This window comes from Bufo gargarizans, chromosome 6, assembly GCF_014858855.1.
Source record: "Bufo gargarizans isolate SCDJY-AF-19 chromosome 6, ASM1485885v1, whole genome shotgun sequence".
Taxonomy (NCBI): Eukaryota; Metazoa; Chordata; class Amphibia; order Anura; family Bufonidae; genus Bufo; species Bufo gargarizans.
This window is the reverse complement of record NC_058085.1, coordinates 15516891-15536576: the sequence shown is the minus strand read 5'-3', so window position 1 is coordinate 15536576 and position 19686 is coordinate 15516891. Positions and strand designations below refer to the sequence as shown.

Below are 19686 nucleotides of genomic sequence, written 5' to 3'. Positions count from 1 at the left end.
TATATTTAACAGATGTATTTTATTAACCCCAGTAAGCAAAAAGCTGTATTTCTGGACTTGCAGACATGCAGATAGCCTGTGCTGGTGCACTATCATTGCATAAAATGGCTGCCGATTATGTATTGATATTGACTAACTGAAGGAAAAAAAAGTTTGTTTTCAGCAGTAGTTGTCTCGGGGCAGGCTTAAAAAAATTGTGCACTGCACCCACAAAACACATTTGCTGTAGATCGCTGAGTACATAAACCAGTTCTTGATGAGATTTCTCCCTAATCTCTCCCTCACAGCAGCTGTAGCCTCTCCCTACACTAATCTGAGCAGAGTGACGGGCGGCGCTACGTGACTCCAGCTTAAATAGAGCCTGGGTCACATGCTGCAGTTGGCCAATCACAGCCATGACAATAGTAGGCATGTCTGTGATAGCCTTTTGGGGCAAGTAGTATGTCGCTTGTTGATTGGCTGCTGTGCAGCCTTTCAAAAAGCACCAAGAAAGTGCCGAACACCGAACCCGAACTTTTACGTAAGTGTTCGGGTTCGGGTCCAGGTGCCGAAAAACCTAAAGTTCGGTACGAACCCGAACTTTACAGTTTGGGTTCGCACAACTCTATTTAAGAATCCTACATTGCCAGGTCTTGTAAAAAGCCTCCAAACACAGAAGACATGACTGCAGCAAACACCTTCTGGTTATTACTTACAAACCTAAACAGTCCCAACACTATGAACAGGAGCATTTGTCATTTCACTCCAGAGCGTTTACCACCCGCTGCCACCAGCATCATATGCAGTTCACAAGGACTCATGGGCGTTAAACAGAAAAGAACGCACACCTCATACAGCATTCACAGCAGTAGACATTTCAAGGAGAGGAAAAATTATTATATTTGAACACAAACGCATTTCAAACAGTTATATCTTTTAGGCCATGAAAAATAAGCTCCAGTCTTCCAAATGTAGAAGAAACATTGGTGCGTTACTTGCTCCCACTGCTCTCTGCACACGCTCAGTATGGCCACTGGATCGAGAGACACATCTCCAACTTACCTACCCCCCACACTAAGCCATACTATCTACATGTCCCAAACAGAGGACTTTGATTCCATGTTCGAGCTCAAGCCCCCATTGAACCCAGTACCAGAGCCACCATTAGGAGAACCCCAGCCTATAGCAGAGTTCGAGCCATGAGAATTACTACCTGAGCCAAAACTCTGTGGCCGGTCTCTTGGCTGATTCCCTTGCCACTGATTGATACCCTGTGGACCAGGCTGATTCTGCTGACTAGCAAGCATACCCATCATCCCCGAGCTGCTCTGTAAGGCTGCCGGAGCAGCAGCCATCATTGTAGGCTAAATGCTTGTAACGGATCTCCTAGCACCCCGACCGGGTACCTCCGTCGATAGATGCTCCTAGTGCTTTCTGAGGACTCCAAGCACTCCACTTGACACCGTACGCACTGCAGACCCCACGAACCGCCGCAGCTTGGTTGGGGTCTCAACGTCCTCCACCCACGCTGGACCTACGACAAGGCTCCAGGCTCCAGTGGGTGAACCTCTCCTACAGCCAGAGAGCAGGAACAGCTCTTACAAGAGCTCGTAGTTATGCCAGGGGAGTATAGCAAATCTTCAGCGTATAGCAATCCCCCAGTTTTGATCAGTTATCCAAACACCAGTCTCAATATGATGAGGGATAAAACAGGAACACTTTATTGAGGGCTACCCGCCCGTATTTATGCAGGTCCCCATCTGGTGGACACGCCCCCAGGGGACCAGAATGGAGACTGCGACACACCAAACAGTTCCCCACAATGCATCATGGTTTCCTCCTCTCTGCCCCAGAGACAACGAGGAATAATCCAATTATCTCTCAGGACAAAGGGGAGATCGCCAATACACATGTGGAGACAACAGGACAGACATCACCATTTCAACACACAATGTCACACCCTCCCAGCAACCACAGACATTTAACATATTCCCAGATAGCTCAAGTCTGAGTGCATATCATTAGGCGAATGGCACTCAGATCCACACGAATACAATTAAACTAGCCATCTGGGTACCCTCACATAACAAAATACAATTCCAAAGACAGATTTAAGCTGTGCGGCCGGCCTGTCTTCTTTAAAGTTAGTATGGGCCATAATCCTGAGGCAGGAGGCTGGCAACCAGCCCCCTCCAAAACACCGTGGCGAGGTTGGTTTCGTCACACATCTCCCCCTTCCAGGGAAGACTAACCAGATACCTGACCTCACGGTCAGTACCTGAGTTAGTCTGGCAGTCCAACCACAACCCCATACTGGACCTGTTGAATTTTGGGGCCTGGCTCTGTTCTGTATGTCCCCAGCTGTTGAGTGGGCATCTGCGACTCCTTGCTGCCTTGTGGTTCTCCAGCTTGGAGCTGTAAGTACTTGGTTGGCAGAGGCCGACTGCGCTCTGCCCAGATGCCAGCTCTTCTGCGGGGGTAGCCTGTGGAAAGTCCGGCTCTGAAGAAGAGGGTAGGGGAGGGCAGAGGCCGACTGCGCTCTGCCCAGATGCCAGCTCTTCCGCTGGGGTAGCCTGTGGGGAGTCCGGCTCTGGAGAAGAGGATAGGGTAGGGCAGAGGCCGACTGCACTCTGCCCAGATGCCAGCACTTCCGCTGGGGTAGCCTGTGGGATGTCCGGCTCTGGAGAAGAGGATAGAGGAGGGCAGAGGCCGACTGCGCTCTGCCCTGATGCCAGCTCTTCCGCTGGGAAGAAATCAGTGGGTAGCGCAGGCTCATCCCCTGCCCCCAGAACTATGTTGGGAAGTAGCTGGGAAGGGGAGGGCTTGCTTACCTCCTCCTCCTGGTATCCCTGCGGAGATGGATGGGGATCTGGACCGACTGTCCAGCATCCCTGTAGGGCCAGTAGAGAGACATCGGTCCCATCTCCACCTGCCATCTGTGGGTCCTCCCAGGACCGGTATGTGAAGTCCCTCAACATTTGCGAGTCAGGATCACCTGCGTCCACACCTGGCAACTCCGGCTGCTGCTGAGGGTCTGGGCCAGCATCCCAGCATCCCGGTGGAGAGCCCTCGGTCCCGTCTCCACCTGCCTGTTGTGGTTCCTCACAGGACCAGTCTATGAGGACCCCTACCTCTGTAGCTGGTACTGAAGCAGGGGATACTTCAGTCGGGTCTTCCCAGCTGTAGGGTTGTAGGTCTGGGACTGCCACCCAGCTCTCTGGCAGTGTATATTGGGACCGAATTGAGCTGAAGAAGTATTGGTAGTCCTGCTCCAGCTCCCACTCCTTTGTCACTAGAGATGCCAGGTCTTGTCTCACCTCTCTCGCTGTAGCCCAATCATGCATAGCCTCTCTGTAGTCATAGATATCCCAGAACCGGGACCCTCCAGCATCTCCGAACTCCGGTTCTGCGAAGGCCTCAAACAACAGGCCAGGGCCATCATAATCCTCACCCTCGGGTCTGTCGTGCTCAGCCATCCAGGGAGAGTGCCGAATCACATACCACCAGAGTGCCTGGTAGGCGTCATCTAGCCAAAGCTCCTTCCATACCAGGCTCTCCAGTTCTGTCACCCACTCATTCAGGGGCTCCTCTCCCAGAAGGGGCATTCGCAGGGCCACTCGCATCCGCAACTGCTGCTCCTCACTGGGGAGACACTCGGCCCGCCGACGCTGTACATCTTCCAGGGCCTCGTGCCAGACGCCTTTCTGTCTGCATCCCTCCAGTCCGGGTCATCATCCTCCTCGTAGTGGAACGCTGTTCGAAGACTAGCCGATTCCATCCTGCTGTAGCCAGGGGCGCTGTACGGATACTAGCGTTGCCCTCAATATACTCCACGAACGGTGTCTCTGAGCTGCTTCTCTTCACACTAGGACGCCATCCCACTGCTTGCCACCAATGTAACGGATCTCCTAGCACCCCGACCGGGTACCTCCGTCGATAGATGCTCCTAGTGCTTTCCGAGGACTCCAAGCACTCCACTTGACACCGTACGCCCTGCAGACCCCACGAACCGCCGCAGCTTGGTTGGGGTCTCACCGTCCTCCACCCACGCTGGACCTACGACAAGGCTCCAGTGGGTGAACCTCTCCTACAGCCAGAGAGCAGGAACAGCTCTTACAAGAGCTAGTAGTTATGCCAGGGGAGTATAGCAAATCTTCAGCGTATAGCAATCCCCCAGTTTGATCAGTTATCCAAACACCAGTCTCAACAGGATGAAGGATAAAACAGGAACACTTTATTGAGGGCTCCTCGCCTGTATTTATGCAGGTCCCCATCTGGTGGACACGCCCCCAGGGGACCAGAATGGAGACTGCGACACACCGAACAGATCCCCACAATGCATCATGGTTTCCTCCTCTCTGCCCCAGAGACAACCGAGGGATAATCCAATTATCTCTCAGGACAAAGGGGAGATCGCCAATACACATGTGGGGACAACAGGACAGAAATCACCATTTAAACACACAATGTCACACCCTCCCAGCAACCACAGACATTTAACATATCCCCAGATAGCTCAAGTCTGAGTGCATATCATTAGGCGAATGGCACTCAGACCACACGAATACAATTAAACTAGCCATCTGGGTGCCCTCACATAACAAAATACAATTCCAAAGACAGATTTAAGCTGTGCGGCCGGCCTGTCTTCTTTAAAGTTAGTATGGGCTATAATCCTGAGGCAGGAGGCTGGCAAAAAGCCCCCTCCAAAACACCGTGGCGAGGTTGGTTTCGTCACAATGCTGAATGGCCCAAAGTTCATGCCACCACCATCCCCCATGTCATTAGGCTGGTTGTGCGCAAGGCCTCCATTGTTTGGCCTGTTATTAGGATATCCCCAATTCCCAAAGATGGGTCCTGGACTCTGCCACCGCTCTCCAAAGGGCTCTCTTTCTATAGTGTTTAGCTGCCGATACGTGAACACTGACTCCTTTGATAATCACATCTTCTCCACACAAAGACTCGGCAACCTTGGGAAAAAAATAAAGACATTCAGTCACCGAGGTGACATCTACAAATCCAATTCTAGCCCCAATGACTGGGAAAAACATTGGAATTACCGGGCTTCTAAACAACGGCACATTGGTTAACCCTTTCAGCACCGGGCCACTTTCCACCTTAAATCCCAGGCTGATTTTTGCAAATCTGACATGTGTCACTTTGTGTGGTAATAACCTTAGAACACTATTACTTATACAAGCCATTCAGAGAACGTTTTCTCGTGACACATTGTACTTCATGACAGTGGTAAATTTCAGTCGATATATTTCACCTTTATTGATACAATTATCCTAAATTTTCCAATTTTTTTTTTAAAAATTGGCTCTTTTCTAATTAGAATTTCTCTACTTTTAAGACATCTAGTAATGCCTCATAAAATGGTTACCAACCAACATTCCCCATATGTCGGCTTTGTGTTGGCATCATTTTGTAAATGTTCCTTTTATTTTTAGGACATTAGAAGACTTTCAACAAAGTTTCCAAAACCATTTTTTAAGCACCAATTCAGTTATAAAGTGATTTTGAGGGGCTTACGTAATGGAAACCCCCCATAAATGACCCCATTTTAAAAACTTTACCCCTCAAATTATTCAAAACTGATGTTACAAACTTTGTTAACCCTTGAGGTATTCCACAAGAATTTAAGGAAAATGAAGGTGAAATGTCTAAATTTCTCTTTTTTGGTAGATTTTTTATATTAAATCGATTTTTGCTTGCACACAGGAAGGGTTAACAGCAAAATAAACATTTTGGAGGCAGATTTCACAAGATTGGTTATTAGGCACCATTTTGTATTTGAAGAGACCCTGACATACCCCTACAGTGGAAACCCTCAAACAGTGACCCCATTTTGGAAACTACACCCCTTAAAGATTATGTTACGGATGGTATTGAGCACTTTGACCCCCTAAGCCTTTTACAGAATTTGGAAACGCTTCGCTGTAAAAATGAAGTTTTGTTTCTTCCAATAAAATGTTGCTTTAGCCCCAAATTTTATATTTTCACAAGGGGTAACAGGGGAAAAAGCATCAACTAATTTGTTACCCATTTTCTCCTGAATCGGTAACGCCCCATATGTGGTGATAAACTGCTGTGGGGGCTCATGGCAGGACTCAGAACAGAAGGAGCGCCATATGGCTTTTGCAGCGCAGATTTTGATGGATTGGTTTACGGGTGCCATTGGTTTTTATTGTCTTACGTGGGGGGCTTATTTTTTGCGGGATGATGTGACTGTTTGATTGGTACCATTTTGGTCGCTTGGTATTAAACTTTGTGAGGCAAGGTGAAAAAACATGGCTGTTTTGGCATAGTTTGGCCACGCCGCAGGATACCACGGTCAGCGCTGACCGAGGCAGTGCAAGGGTTAATGCACCGGGCATCAGCGTTTTCTCCGATGCTGGCTCATACAGCAGGGGTCCGACTATCAGTGACTGCCGGACCACTGCGGCTGATCGGACGGGAGCATCTCCTGTGCCCGCACAGAGCACCGTAGCCGTATGGTGCTGGGATTTGTGACCCTGATACCAGTGCCGTCCATGTACAGTGCTGGTATCCTACGGGTTAAAGGGCTTGTCCAGGTTCAGGGCTGAAGCCGGATATAAGCTCCCCTTCACTCCATTACCATGTAGGAGTGCAGCATTTCCTTGCTCCGATGCTCCACTTGTGCAGGGCACGATCTGTTTTACTGCCGGTGACAGATCAGGCTTCACATCAGTATGCTAGGCAGAGACTTCCACCTAGCAGTGAGCCTGGTGACGTCACCAACACAAATGGGTAGTGTATAGCACTGTCCTGGGCATCAGTGGTACTGCCTCTAAAACCACCCAGAACAGCTATCTACACGGCCCATTTGTGCCAGTGACATCACCGGGTTCCCTGCTAGGCACAAGTCTCTGCCTAGCATACTGATGTGAAGCTCGGTACGTCACCAGCTGACAACAAGCTACACGATGCAAGGAAAGGGGAGCTTCTATCAGGTCCAGCTTTGGACGCAGCCACTCCTTTAATGACTTGTATTAGGAATGTAAGTGAGTGCTCTCATCTGGGGATTAAGGGCATAAACTCTTGGGCCCACTACTATCTTGAGAACGGGGCCCTACCTTACCCTGAGAGGAGGCTGTGCACGCATGGATCTCCATTCACTTCTATGGAAGTTTCAAAAATAGCCAAGCATGGGTCCCCTTTTCAAGATTGTTGTGCTGGTCCCACTTCTGAGACCTGCCTCCATCAGACATTTAGGACATACCAGTGGATGTGCCACAAGTATAGATGGGACAACCCCTTTAAATCCAGACAGCCACATGGCAAAAAGGAGAAAGCTAAGAAAACTGGTGGTCCGTCATATCCACAATTGTCAGTGTGAGCACTTTTCAGAACCTACCCAATGCTCAGGCAAGAACTGGATCCATTAGTATTTTCTCCATAGATGTGCTATGGAAGGTCTGATCTGTGGAAGCCAGAGCTATATTGCCCACATACAGGGGAATATGTTTATGTGCTTATATAATAGGAAATGATACAATCCTCTAATATGCATGTATATAAAATTCTGCATACATACCGCTCATATCAGACAGCTGAGCCTATATGAAGAAGAATGGTACAGCCCATGTATCAGTCCTGTGTAATGTATCCATGGCCGTCATGCCACACCCTTCACCATACAATGTATGACATTACTGACGCCATGTTTAGTCCTAACCAGCCCTCCTACGGATGCATTTTACAGGACTACAATGGACTGTGACAAAGGCACGGATATAAAAAGGTCCATGAACAGAATTTTAAATAGATGTATATTAGAAAATTGCTCCATAAAACCGGAATACCTGGTTAGGAGGAAGTGAGCGCTTGCACTCAGCCCCCCAGACATCACTGCTTAGTTCTGCAGAAGATTTCATCTACTTAAAGGGAGTGCCCCAAGTCTTCCAATGCCCTAACTCTGCATTCACTATCCATGGGAGCCTCTGAAGTCTTAAAGGGAGTGCCCCAAGTCTTCCACGGCCCTGACTCTGCATTCACTCTCCATGGGAGCCTCTGAAAACTTAAAGGGAGTGCCCCAAGTCTTCCACAGCCCTGACTCTGCATTCACTCTCCATGGGAGCCTCTGAAGACTTAAAGGGAGTGCCCCAAGTCTTCCACAGCCCTGACTCTGCATTCACTCTCCATGGGAGCCTCTGAAGACGTAAAGAGAGTGCCCCAAGTCTTCCACAACCCTGACTCTGCATTCACTCTCCATGGGAGCCTCTGAAGACTTAAAGGGAGTGCCCCAAGTCCTCCACAGCCCTGACTCTGCATTCACTCTCCATGGGAGCCTCTGAAGACTTAAAGGGAGTGCCCCAAGTCTTCCACAGCCCTGACTCTGCATTCACTCTCCATGGGAGCCTCTGAAGACGTAAAGGGAGTGCCCCAAGTCTTCCACAGCCCTGACTCTGCATTCACTCTCCATAGGAGCCTCTGAAGACTTAAAGGGAGTGCCCCAAGTCTTCCACGGCCCTGACTCTGCATTCACTCTCCATGGGAGCCTCTGAAGACGTAAAAAAGGGAGTGCCCCAAGTCTTCCACAGCCCTGACTCTGCATTCACTCTCCATGGGAGCCTCTGAAGACCTAAAGGGAGTGCCCCAAGTCTTCCACAGCCCTGACTCTGTATTCACTCTCCATGGGAGCCTCCGAAGACTACAGCAGGATGGGCAGGGTGTACGTGGGAAACTGGACCCCCACCAATCAGGTACTTCGTTATACCTTATCCTGTGCGCAGGGGACAGCTTGAAAACTTGGCACAACCCCTTTAAAATGTATGAATGAACACGTTAAAAACCATTTACTCATGCAGAACAGATGACAGATACAATATATACCTGAGCTTCCTCTTACCTGCTCATCGGCAAAGGTCACAAAGGCAAACGCTCTAAATGGCTTTGGGACAAACACATCCACAACCTCCCCGTACTGCGTGAAGAAATGGTGAAGCTCCTCCGCTGTGATATCCTCAGTGCACCGGCCAACATATACCATCCGGCTGCGTACAGGTTCATCCAGGCTTTGCTGTAGAGAAGCCACAATGAGTGAGAGGCCTAGAAGTATGCATCCCAACGTTGTGACGAATAGTAATAAAGTGACATGGCGGCGTCACGTAAATAGGCACAGCAGCACTTTTACCATTTCCAGAGAACCCTCCATATACAGCTTATAAGAGAATGCATAAAAAAAATGCAATTGCTGTCAGACCGCTCAGGCAAGATGGCTGCCTCCACAGTGCGGGTCGGAAGATAGAAGGAACAAAGTCTGCCATGAAACTAGATTAGAACCAAAGGACTTGTGTGTCACTGTCTGGTTTTAACGGGCAGTAAAGACTTCTGTGACATATCCCTTTAAAGAGGACCTTTCCTGGGTGTGTAGTAATTGAGATAAATATCTGTGCTGCCACCCTGCCTGGTTTTTAAAATAGCGCTCCTGCGCCCCGTTTTGGCCCCCCACAAATTCCGCGCTCAGTATGCTGATACGGAGCAATGAGGAGGAGACGGAGTCTCTCTGTGGACGTCTCCTTCTCCCTGGCGGTAGAGCTGTCCAATCGCAGCGCAGAGCGTCACAGCCAGGGAGAAGGAGACGCCCAGAGAGAAAGACTCCGCCTCCTCATTATTGCTCTGTATTGGAATACTGAGCGCGGAACTTGTGGGGGGCCATAACGAGGCACAGGAGTGCTATTTAAAAAAAAAAAAACAGACAGGGTGGCAGCATCAGGTACAGATTAGGCCTGCACGATATATCGCCAAAGCAATCGTTTTGGCGATAATCAACGATTGTGATATGGCGAGTTGGCCGACCCAAAAATGCTGTGATAACCTACAATGATACACGGCCGCCTGCGATGCCGCACAGCGCGGTCGGTGGTTGTATGAACAGAGGGAGGAGGGGCTGGGGGCCGGCATCTGGATTAGGAATGACAGTGGGGACCGGTGCAGTCCCTGTATCCTAATGCACCGGCCCTGCTCACTGTTGTATAATCTTATCTAACCTGCATTGTTAAGATATAATAATCATGTGTAATCCAGCTGTATTACTTACAACTAGGTTCTGTAGCAGGGAGGACGGGCGGGCGACGCGTCACTCACTACGTCATGCACCTGCGCCGCCCACTTTATGAATGAAGCAGGCAGCGTCCTCCCGTCCTCCCTCCTCCCTGCTACAGAACCTAGTTGTAAGTAATACAGCTGGATTACACATGATTATTATATCTTAGCAATGAAGGTTAGATAAGATTATACAACAGTGAGCAGGGCCGGTGCATTAGAATACAGGGACTGCACCGGTCCCCACTGTCATTCCTAATCCAGATGCCGGCCCCCAGCCCCTGTATTCAGGGTCATTCACACTGCAGGGACACTGTTATGGGGGGGGGGGGATCTGTGGATGGCACAAAGCATAAGATGCTATAACAGTGCCATCAACAGATCACCCCATAGCAGTGTCATCCACAGATCCCCCCATAACAGTGCCAAACACAGAGCCCCCATAACAGTGCCAGCCAGAGATCCCCTCCATAGCAGTGTCATCCACAGATCCCCCCATAACAGTGTCATCCACAGATCCCCCCATAACAGTGCCATACACAGAGCCCCCATAACAGTGCCAGCCAGAGATCCCCTCCATAGCAGTGTCATCCACAGATCCCCCATAACAGTGTCATCCACAGATCCCCCATAATAGCGTCATCCACAGATCCCCATAACAGTGCCATCCACAGATCCCCCATAACAGTGCCATCCACAGATCCCCCATAACAGTGCCATCCACAGAGCCCCCATAACAGTGCCATCCACAGAGCCCCCATAATAGTGTCATCCACAGATCCCCCATAACAGTGTCATTCACAGAGCCCCCCATAACAGTGTCATCCACAGATCTTCCCTATAACAGTGTCCTCCACTGATCCCCCATAACAGTGTCATCCACAGATCCCCCATAACAGTGTCATCCACAGATCCCCCATAACAGTGTCATCCACAGATCCCCCATAACAGTGTCATCCACAGATCCCCTATAACAGTGTCATCCACAGATCCCCATAACAGTGTCATCCACAGATCCCACATAACAGTGTCATCCACAGATCCCACATAACAGTGTCATCCACAGATCCCACATAACAGTGTCATCCACAGATCCCACATAACAGTGTCATCCACAGATCCCACATAACAGTGTCATCCACAGATCCCACATAACAGTGTCATCCACAGATCCCACATAACAGTGTCATCCACAGATCCCACATAACAGTGTCATCCACAGATCCCACATAACAGTGTCATCCACAGATCCCACATAACAGTGTCATCCACAGATCCCACATAACAGTGTCATCCACAGATCCCACATAACAGTGTCATCCACAGATCCCACATAACAGTGTCATCCACAGATCCCACATAACAGTGTCATCCACAGATCCCACATAACAGTGTCATCCACAGATCCCACATAACAGTGTCATCCACAGATCCCACATAACAGTGTCATCCACAGATCCCACATAACAGTGTCATCCACAGATCCCACATAACAGTGTCATCCACAGATCCCACATAACAGTGTCATCCACAGATCCCCCATAACAGTGTCATCCACAGATCCCCCATAACAGTGTCATCCACAGATCCCCCATAACAGTGTCATCCACAGATCCCCCATAACAGTGTCATCCACAGATCCCCCATAACAGTGTCATCCACAGATCCCCCATAACAGTGTCATCCACAGATCCCCCATAATAGTGTCATCCACAGATCCCCCATAACAGTGTCATCCACAGATCCCCCATAATAGTGTCATCCACAGATCCCCCATAATAGTGTCATCCACAGATCCCCCATAATAGTGTCATCCACAGACCAATATTAGTTCAAAACCCAACAAAAGCACACCTTTTTCAAAATATTATTTTTCTTATTTTCTTACTCAAAAAACCTAGGTGCGTCTTATGGGCAGGTGCGTCTTATAGGGTGATAAATCCGGTCTATTCCCTTATATTGCTGCTGCTGACTATGGTGTTCTGTAAAACGTTCCTGTTTGTTCGGTGTTTGGAATGATCACATGTTCTTCTCTCTGTTCTATCGGATTTCTCCGTTCTGTGCAGCGCTAGTAAGAAATGGGAAGTTCTGTATTTCGGACTTTTGCAGTAATGAAATATGTTATTCCCTTTAGTAAGAGATGTTTTAGTGTGTAAAGCGCTGTGCGTTTCAGTTCTGGAGTTGGGCATAACTGCATTTCAGCATTACCAGTAATGTGTGTGTGATTGTACCTAGAAAATCCAAGCAAATAGACCTCTAGCGCAATTCCCTTAAAATATCGCATATCGTTATCGCAATTTCTAGGGCCCTAATCGCAATCGCACAAAATTCCCATTTCGTGCAGCCCTAGTCAGATATTTATCTCAGTTACTACAAACCCAGGAAAGGTCTTCGTTACAAGATAGCCGCTTTCTACAGATCCGATCCAAAGCCATTTACATCAATCTTCCCATAAGAACCGCTACAGCCATCAAATGCATAATGCCATACACGTCCCGCATTATGTTCCAGGGATTGTATAGAGTGGGCTGCAGTGCCGAGCCCACCCCATATGCAGACGTGACGGCTATATAATAAAGCAGGCACCTGGCCACATTGAGCCCCACGGTACAGCTGTAGTTCTCAAGGAGCCCCACAGGTGGCAGCGCTCCATAACAAATATAGCAGATCTCCCGAACCCTGCAGAGCAAGGAACAGGCGATCTGAAGATCACAGAGTATTTTACACTAAAGTTATCCCTCTTTCCCCATAATGAATTCGCCTTTCACATTCACGTTTTGGCTTCTGTCTGCGACATCCGTTCAGGGCTCAGCGTCCAAAACGGATCAGTTTGCATTCTAATGTATTCTGAATGGAAAAGGATCCGCTGAGAATGCACCAGTTCAGTCTCCGTTCCGCTCTGGAGGCCGCAGCGTCTTGTGTCCGTCTGATGGACTGAGCCAAACGTCCTGGCACACAATGTAAGTCAATGGGACGGATCCGTTTTCACTGACACAATCGGGCACAATAGAAAACGGATCCGTCCCCAGTGACTTACATTGTGTGCCAGGACGGATCCGTTTCCACTGACACAGTCTGGCACAATAGAAAACGGATCCGTCCTCCATTGACTTACATTGTGCGCCAGGACGGATCCGTTTTCACTGACACAGTCTGGCACAATAGGAAACGGATCCGTCCTCCATTGACTTACATTGTGCGCCAGGACGGATCCGTTTTCACTGACACAGTCTGGCACAATAGAAAACGGATCCGTCCTCCATTGACTTACATTGTGCGCCAGGACGGATCTGTTTTCACTGACACAGTCTGGCACAATAGAAAACGGATCCGTCCTCCATTGACTTACATTGTGTGCCAGGACGGATCCGTTTTCACTGACACAATCGGGCACAATAGAAAACGGATCCGTCCTCCATTGACTTACATTGTGCGCCAGGACGGATCCGTTTTCACTGACACAATCGGGCACAATAGAAAACGGTTCCGTCCTCCATTGACTTACATTGTGTGCCAGGACGGATCCGTTTTCACTGACACAATCTGGCACAATAGAAAACGGATCCGTCCTCCATTGACTTACATTGTGTGCCAGGACGGATCCGTTTTCACTGGCAGTCTGGCACAATAGAAAACGGATCCGTCCTCCATTGACTTACATTGTGTGCCAGGACGGATCCGTTTTCACTGACACAGTCTGGCACAATAGGAAACGGATCCGTCCTCCATTGACTTACATTGTGCGCCAGGACGGATCCGTTTTCACTGACACAATCGGGCACAATAGAAAACGGTTCCGTCCTCCATTGACTTACATTGTGTGCCAGGGCGGATCCGTTTTCACTGACACAGTCTGGCACAATAGAAAACTGATCCGTCCTCCATTGACTTACATTGTGCGCCAGGACGGATCCGTTTTCACTGACACAGTCTGGCACAATAGAAAACGGATCCGTCCTCCATTGACTTACATTGTGTGCCAGGACGGATCCGTTTTCACTGACACAATCTGGCACAATAGAAAACGGATCCGTCCTCCATTGACTTACATTGTGCGCCAGGACGGATCCGTTTTCACTGACACAATCGGGCACAATAGAAAACGGATCCGTCCTCCATTGACTTACATTGTGCGCCAGGACGGATCCGTTTTCACTGACACAGTCTGGCACAATAGAAAACGGATCCGTCCTCCATTGACTTACATTGTGTGCCAGGACGGATCCGTTTTCACTGACACAATCTGGCACAATAGAAAACGGATCCGTCCTCCATTGACTTACATTGTGTGCCAGGACGGATCCGTTTTCACTGGCACAGTCTGGCACAATAGAAAACGGATCCGTCCTCCATTGACTTACATTGTGTGCCAGGACGGATCCGTTTTCACTGACACAGTCTGGCACAATAGAAAACGGATCCGTCCTCCATTGACTTACATTGTGTGCCAGGACGGATCCGTTTTCACTGACACAATCGGGCACAATAGGAAACGGATCCGTCCTCCATTGACTTACATTGTGCGCCAGGACGGATCCGTTTTCACTGACACAATCGGGCACAATAGAAAACGGATCCGTCCTCCATTGACTTACATTGTGTGCCAGGACGGATCCGTTTTCACTGACACAATCGGGCACAATAGGAAACGGATCCGTCCTCCATTGACTTACATTGTGTGCCAGGACGGATCCGTTTTCACTGACACAATCGGGCACAATAGGAAACGGATCCGTCCTCCATTGACTTACATTGTGTGCCAGGACGGATCCGTTTTCACTGACACAATCGGGCACAATAGAAAACGGATCCGTCCTCCAGTGACTTACATTGTGTGCCAGGACGGATCTGTTTTCACTGACACAATCTGGCACAATAGAAAACGGATCTGTCCTCCATTGACAAAAGAGAAATCCCAGACAGCCGATTTGCCGTTTTTCCTCAGTCCACCTTGCACAAACACGGCCTGGTCGGTGACTAGCGGTGTGACTGACAGCTGCAGGTTGTGCATCCCAAACTCACAGCAGCCTAGGATCACTATGATGCTGTAGTCAGGAAAGGCCATGGTCACAGGACACACGCAGCCACGTGGCGTGTTACCGCGGGGCAGCATTGCACTTTTTACACTGCAGGTTGTGTTAGTTTTTGGGGCATATATAATGTCCTAGTGGGGAAGGGTCTTCACTACCGACCACTTCATCATAACAGATGTGAACACGTACACCAAAGTCTGAACATGGCTTTACCGTGGAATTAGGCAGCCTACAACGGCACCATCTTCCATCTATCTTGTGACGCAGGGACATCACCTTCACTTGGGTTTCATATTCCGTAAACCTTATGAAGCCAAAACCTCTGGAACTGCCGGTGTGGGCATCTTTTTTAATCTGGCAAAACATTGAGAAAAAGCGTTAAGTGGCAAGAACCATGAAACCACAGCAGGCACTGGGGGACTTTAGCAACATCAATACCAGGGCCATAAGAAGTTCCCCGTAGGTGCTGAAGTAGTCCTTTAGATCCTGCTCTGTTGTTTTCCATGGTAAGCCAAGCACAACGAGATCAGAGGTTTTTGTCGCAGCTCGCTTGGTTTTTACAGCAGAAGATGCATCAGTTTCTGCAACATAAAAAATAAAATGTAAAATGAATTAGAAACCTTCCTTAAAACTAGAGGGAGCGGCGGCTGCTGCAGAGCCCAACCAGGAGACCGCTAGGACTGCCTCTCACCGCACAGGGCAGGGGGTCGGGAAGTCACCAGGTTAGAATCCAACTCAGGACTAAATGTCCTCCCCACAATTGTGAAAAAGAAGTTCACAACATAACCTCTGTCAGGCCATCCTATGGAGGGATGGCACACTGCTCGGACATGGTTCAGGGGCCAAGCAATATGCCATCACTCCATGGGACGGGTGCTTTAACCCCCTCAGCCCCGCTAGCGGAAACCCCCTTAATGACCAGGCCACTTTTTACACTTCTGCACTACACTACTTTCACCGTTTATTGCTCGGTCATGCAACTTACCACCCAAATGAATTTTACCTCCTTTTCTTCTCACTAATGGAGCTTTCATTTGGTGGTATTTCATTGCTGCTGACATTTTTACTTTTTTTTATATTAATCGAAAATTACCAAAATTTTTGCAAAAAAACAATTTTTCACTTTCGGTTGTAAAATGTTTCAATTAAAACTACATTTCTATATACATTTTTCTCTAAATGTATTCTTCTACATGTCTTTGATTTCAAAAATGCAATAAGTGTATATTTATTGGTTTGGGTAAAAGTTATAGCGTTTACAAACTATGGTGCAAAGAAGTAGAAACACCCCACAAATGACCCCATTTTGGAAAGTAGACACCCTAAGGTATTCGCTGATGGGCACAGTGAGTTCATGGAAGTTTTATTTTTTGTCACAAGTTAGCGGAAAATGATATTTTTTTTTTTACAAAGTCTCATATTCCACTAACTTATGACACAAAATTTTTACATGAACTCGCCATGCCTCTCAGCGAATACTTGGGGTGTCTTGTTTCCAAAATGGGGTCACATGTGGGGTATTTATACTGCCCTGGCATTTTAGGGGCCCTAAAGCGTGAGAAAAAGTCTGGAATATAAATGTCTAAAAAATGTTACGCATTTGGATTCCGTGAGGGGTACGGTGAGTTCATGTGAGATTTTATTTTTTTGTCACAAGTTAGTGGAATATGAGACTTTGTAAGAAAAAAAAAAAAAAAAATACATTTCCGCTAACTTGTGCCCAAAAAATGTCTGAATGGAGCCTTACAGGGGGGTGATCAATGACAGGGGGGTGATCAGGGAGTCTATAAGGGTGATCAGGGGTTAATAAGTGACAGGGGGGGTGTAGTGTAGTGTTTGGTGCTACTTATTACAGAGCTGCCTGTGTCCTCTGGTGGTCGATCCAAGCAAAAGGGACACCAGAGGAGCAGGTAGCGGTATATCAGACTCTTATCAAAACAGCAGCTAATATACCTTTTAGGGGTTAAAAAAAAAAAAAAAAAAATCGCATCTCCAGCCTGCCAGCGAACGATTGCCGCTGGCAGGCTGTAGATCCACTTGCTTACCTCCGGTTCCAGTGAACGCGCGCTCCTGTGTGCCTGCGTTCACAGGAAATCTCGCGTCTCGCGAGATGACGCCGATCGGCGTTGGTGTGACCTGACAGAGCCACAGCATTGACGCCGATCGGCGTTAGCGAGACGGGAGATTGTTAAACAAATGGCGATCAACTTATTTTACCATCGATCGGCGCTCATAAGTGGCTCCGAATCGAGCCTTCTAAAAGGACCCAACTTGTGGACCGTGTAAGATTTCCATTCATTACCAGCAAACAGACATATTGAAGAACTGAAAGGAATAGATCATATAAAGTACCGTCATTATATTCATGTACCATATATTTCATTATACAATTATTCCACTTTATTTACATAGGACTGGATAATTCCATTAACTCCTTCAGTGCCAAGCTCTTTTCACCTTTACCCTGGGTTCACACCTGAGCGTTTCTGAGACGCGCGTTTAACGCGCGTTTTTTGCAATAGTAAACGCGCGTTTGACGCGCGTTTCTGTGATTGACTGCAGTGTTGTCCAATCAGCAAATATCCCTGTGTATATGAAGTTTGGCCAATCCTAGCGCATTGGAGGTGTGAAATTCCATGTGTGTTGGTAGAGTGTGTGGTTTGGAGTCATGGAATGCTATAGAAGGCGACGTGTTGCGGCACTTGTTGCAGCTATCCACCTGGAACGCTTGAGGAGAAGGCGGGACAGCAGGCGACGTTTCTGGGTCCATCCTGTGATTGCAAATAGACAGGAGAGGGGCCAGTTCTGGGCACTGTATGCCAACCTCCGTGCCCATGAGGACCAGTTTTTTGACTACACCAGGATGTCCATCCACAGGTTAGTACGTATACGTGGTTGCAATGTTTTTTCAATGGTTCAGCTAAGTGTTTTGTGCTTTTTGTATTGTTAACCATGAACATTTTATTGTTTCCCAGCTTTGACGAGCTCCTGGTGCTGTTGTCTCCTCATTTGCAGCGTCAGGACACCTTCATGCGGGACTGCATCCCACCACTGGAAAGACTGGTCATTACTTTGCGGTAAGTAGCCTATTATTGTGGCCATTTAAACCATTTGCAGTGTGTTGTGCCATGATCTGAGTTTCGCCCTGTTTCTCTTGCTGTTTGTGACGTATGAGTGTTTGTGCGGGGGGTATGTGATGTGTATGTTGTCAACGTGTGGCATAGATATCCCATACATGCATCATGTATCCACATTTGGCCATGTTTTACCCCTCACTTTCCAAAAATAGTCCAAACAGTTGTTTAAATTTTTTAAACTTTGGTGAATGTATTCACATCATACATTTCCAAATAAAATGTGTTTAAACTGTTTTACAAACAAAGGAGCAATGTAGTAAAAATAACATAAATATGACCAACAATTTTCTAGATAAGTGCCCTTTTTGGCTCCCAAACCCTTGAGCCGGAGAATTTCCCTCTTCTCCGTTTCTCAAAGGGTTTCATATTGCGGCCCAGAAAACTCTGCCTCGGGATCCCGCCGTGTCTCTCTGGCTCCGCGAGACTGATTGGCGGGTGGCATTTCAGTGGTGGTGATGGTGGAGGTGCTTGGGCCCGTGCTTGAAGAGGGATATGGGTATGATGTGTGTTGTGTCTGCCATGTCTCAAGAGGGTGTTGTATGTTACTTTGTGTGTATGTGTGTGCTGGGTATGTGTGAGGGTGTTGTTGTGCATGTTGGGGATGTAGTGGGCCATATTGTGGGGCATATTGTGGGCAATATTGTGCCCCATATTGGTGGCCATATTGTGGGGGATGCTGTGGGGGGATGCTGTGGGGGGATGCTAGACGTTGCTAGCTCGTAAGGGAGGCAATACTTGTCTATGGTGTTAGTCACCTCCTCCCTTACTTTGGTGATCAGATGTCTCGGCACATGCAGCATTTTCTCCTCTAGACTCAGGAGAAAATATGCGTCGCTGCTAAGTTTGGGCACAGGATGTGCCAGGGCATCTAGGCAGCCGATTAGGCGGTCCTCCTGTCTCTCAGTTCTCCTCCTTTTATGTCGGGGCTGCCGAGTTGCCTCTGGTACGGCTTGGACAGTCTGCATGGGGCTGACGAAAGTCGGAGTGGGGGGGGGGGGGCTGGAGGACTCATTGGCCCCATAGATGGGCCCGGCTCACTGTCGATTGTGCCCTCGTCCTCTTCCTCATCAGCTTGCGCCTGGCTGGGTTCCCAGCTACTATCGGTGCTGTGAAGTGGAAAATATAGGCAAGTATGTTCCCCATATGAAATTGAATGTATGTAATGTCATACCACATCCTCTCCTCAATGTGTATGCCCTTGACTCACCTCCGCATTTCGGTGCACGATATCAAAAATGACATTTGTGCTGCATGCACATAACTGGAGCGTCCGCCTGGGGAGGATCCGCTCTTCTGCTCCTTTTGTTTGCGGCGATGGCGGATAAAGGCGTCTTTCAGGCTTTTCCATTTGCCTTTGATAGTGTTGACTATGAAAAACGAAAAAAAAAGCATCCGTTAATATCTCTTTATTTTCTTACATTTGTTTCAGGTATTTAGCTACCGGACAGTCATTGGCCAGTCTCCAC

The 19686-nt window shown here is 48.3% G+C and overlaps 1 pseudogene; it reads right to left on the bottom strand.

Annotated features, from left to right (window-relative positions):
• Nucleotides 1-1067: 1067 nt before the first annotated feature.
• LOC122941886 lies at nucleotides 1068-19435 on the bottom strand (annotated as a pseudogene).
• Nucleotides 19436-19686: the final 251 nt, after the last annotated feature.